Genomic DNA, 4,052 nt, shown 5'->3' with positions numbered 1-4,052 from the left:
ACAATGAATTTATGAAATTCTTGGGCAAATGGATGTATCTGGAGGATATCATCCTTATTGAGGTAACCCAATCACAAAAGAAGTCACTAGATATGTACTCACTGATAAGTGGATATTAACCCAGAAACCTAGAATACCCAAGATACATTTTGCAAAACTCAAGAAAACCAAGAAGGAAGACCATCGTGTGGATACTTCATTCCTCCTTAGAATAAGGAACAAAATACCCATGAAAAGTACTACCTTTTTGTTATATTTATATTTATTTTATTTGTTTCAAAACTATGTATTGTCAGCTGTCAAGCATGAGCACTGGGAACCAAAGTATGTTCTTCAGAGCAGTCAGCCCATGCTCTTAACCTCTGAGGCACCTCTCCAGCCCTTGATGACACACTCAACACAGGATGTCTTTGGGCCTTGAAGATTTGTTCTGCATGCATGCTGTGCTCAATCATCTGAAGATCACACTCCTGTGTTTCAGCCAAAGTGAATTCAGAGAGCAACAAGCAGGGTGCTGTGTGGTGACTGCAGTAAAACAAATGACACTGCCTCCCACATAGACATTAACACCAAATCCCCAACCAGAAAAGTCAATAGACTTAACAAGCAGCCCCCGAACCCCACCCGACACATCACCTCAGGAAAGGACAGACCTCTGTGTGGTGCGAGATTTTACTGTTTGCAAGAGGTAGTGGGAGGACAGAGATGGCTAATGAGTGTGTTCAGTGGAAGATGACAGGTTTGGTACACCACCTCCTTCCCCTGAATACTTGGGGATGGTAGGCACACACAGCAGCCTTTCAGGGCACTACGGTTGCCAGTCCAGACATATCATCACTTAAATGCTCCTCCAACCTCTCCCCTGGCACATTTTTGTTGTTGTTGTTGTCGTTCTGTATTCTACAACGGATTAGAACTTAATTCTTTGACTCTGTCCTTGTCTTGCCACTATAATCCTGAGGTCTTTCAACCTGCCACTTCCAATAAGGCTGGAGAGGGAAGGTACCATATGAGCCAGTTGGCTGCATCTTGTATCCTTGGGAAAAACTACATCTGCTTTTTGGATTAAGCTCCATTTATAAAACCATGCCTATTTAGTTGACAAGAAGGGGGAAAGCATAATTTACATGTTTTAGTTATTCTTGCTTTAGTAGACTTCAGTGCTTTAATTCATTCTCCATTTACCCTTGGAAAAAGAGGCTGAGAGTTTGAAGCTGAGGGTTGCTTACCAGCTGTTTTCCCTTAGACTGGCCAAGTGACATTTGCCAGCGTTAGATCCACTAATGCCAGCTCCTCCTAGAGCCCCTGTGTGTGCCCTTCATGTTTGATGTAATGACATGAAATTTGTTTCAATAAACAGTCATCAGGACTGTAAGTTGATTTAGAAAGACATTTGAGAAAGGCCTTTTCTGTGAATTGTTTGATGCCAATGTTATGAGAAAATATGAAGAGTTTTAGTACCTAACCTATAACCCCATGTAGTCTCCAGCTACACTATGTGAGAAAGAAGACTGGGGGTGATACAGTGTTTAAATGGAAACAGGCAACCTCAGGTGGTAGGAGGTGGGGGATCCTCCAGAATGTACCTGGGAGGTGAGAGACTCTCAGGACTCAAAGGGAGGGACCTTAGATGAAATGCCTGACAATAGGGAGAGGGAACTTATAGAGCCCACCTCTAGTAGAAAGACAGGGCATCAAGTGGAGTGGTGAGCCAAAAACTGCACAGCCAAAAATCTCTGTCTTAAAGAACAGCAGGGATGAAAATGGAGAAGAGCCTGAGGAAAAGGAGGTCCAGCGACAGGCCCAAATTGGGATCCAGCTCAAGGAAAGGCCCCAAGGCCTGACACTATTACTGATGCTATGATGTGTGCACATAAAGGGGCCTAGCATGACTGCCCTCTGAAACACCCAACAAGCAGCTGAAAGAGTCAGATATTTACACCCAGCCAATGGTGACCCCTGTGGTTGGATTAGGGAAAAGCTGCAAGAAGCTGAGAGGAGGGCGACCCTACAGGCCGACTAGCAGTCTCAATTAACCTGGAACCCTGATATCTCTCAGACACCAAGTCACCAACCAGGCAGCATACACCAGCTGATATGAGGCCCCCAACATATATACAGTAAAGGACTGCCATATCTGGACTCAGTCCGAGAAGATGTACCGAACCCTCCAGAGACTTAAGGCCCCTGGGAGTGGGGAGGTATGGTGGGATGGGTGTAGGGAGGTGGGGAGATCCTCTTGAAGCTGGGGATGGGTTGGGGAGGGAGGAGGTATGGGATGTGGAACAGTCAGAAGCTGGACCAGGAGGAAGATAAAGTCTGGAATGTAAAAAAAAAATTAAACAATAAATTTTAAAAAGAAAAAAATTAAAGATAGTAAAAAAATGATATGAAAAAGATTAGCAATCAGTCATTTGCTCTGAGGACCCTCTAGCTCTATCATGAGAGACAGAGACAGTCAATGGGAAATCTTGAAAAAACATTCATGCAATGATGGAACAGTATATAAAGGACTGTGTGTAAAAACTCCGTAAAGGAGTTAAGGGATTGTATGGTTCAACTTATGAGGTGAGTCTTGGTCTATTAGTTCTAATGAGCGGGTGCACTATAGTGTTATAAAGATAACCCATGGTACTGTCTTGTAAAGTGTTTTCCCTATAAGGTTCATTTCAATTGTGTGTTTGTGTGTGTGTGTGTGTGTGTGTGTGTGTGTGTGTGCCTCAAAGTGCAATGTTCTCAGAAGACAGAGAAGGTCATAGGATCCCTTAGAGTTGGAGTTAAAAGTGGCAGGGTGCTGGGAACTGGACCCATGTCTTCTGCAGATGCAGCAAGTGCCATCGACTTCAGAGCCACCCTCCAACCAGAAGAGGAACGTTTGTAATTTAAAAAATAACTCACAGCTATGAACAAACTATTAGTGAGGAAAGAATTTTATTACTTATAATGTCTCGACTTACTACACAATTATTTAATAATTTAGCAAGTGTTTAAAATTTTACAAAATCATTCCTTTCAAAAGGGAAGACAGATAAATTTCTGCTATCATAAACACCCCAAACAACAGTTTCTGTTTCTGTGATGAATATTTAAAGCTGAAGCCCATGAAAGTTTCATCCCAGTGCTTTAGATCCTGGGGTTCTGAGAACAGAAAGCCTTCACTCTCTCCCCAGATCTTCTTTTTCTTTATGAGCCTCAAAATCAAACTAAGAATGAAAGATCAGAGAGTTTGCCATACGAAAGAGACATGCTGTTACTTGACATCAGGAAGTTCCTTACCTAAGTAAAAATGAAAGTAATGATAGTGTAAGAATCTTATTATTAAACCAACACTAAAAACCTGGATTAGCTGGGCTACAGTGATGGATGGTTCAATGGTCAAGAGCTCTGGCTGCTCTTACAAGGGACTGGAGGGTGGTTCTCCACATCCAGGTCAGGCAGCTCAGTAGTTTCTGTAACTACCACTTCTGAAAACCTAAAGCCCTCTTCTGCACTCAGAATTCACCTACAAAAGTGTCACATGTACACACACAAACACATACACACACACACACACACTCATATACAGGGACATACACACATACATGCAGAGATACATGCATGCACGCACACACACACACAAACACACACACACATATATATGCACATGCACACACAGACACTCATATACATGCACACATCCACATAAATAATAAAATGATCATTTTAAATTAAAAAAAATGAGTGTTTGAGTGGGATTCCAAAAACATTCATCCCAGTTTCATTTAAATTTTCATTTTATCTGGAAAGTCATCAAATTCAGGAGTATGGAAATAAACAGAAACATTATCAATCTTTTTCAACTGTGGAAAACCAATTTTATTTTGATCTGGTCTTGTAAGGTCATCAAAGAGTTTTCAGTATCATGATATTTTCCTAGGAAAATAAATACTCCACAAAGTATTTTACACAAAGGAAAAATAAGTGTTGTGTGCTTATTACATTTTTTTCTTTGGATAGTTACACCTAGTTCTTTTTGTCATTCTTTGTTTTACACTGAAGATAATTGTTCACAG

The sequence above is a fragment of the Mus pahari genome, chromosome 4 (genome assembly GCF_900095145.1).
Source record: "Mus pahari chromosome 4, PAHARI_EIJ_v1.1, whole genome shotgun sequence".
Lineage (NCBI taxonomy): Eukaryota > Metazoa > Chordata > Mammalia > Rodentia > Muridae > Mus > Mus pahari.
This window is presented reverse-complemented; position numbering follows the sequence as displayed.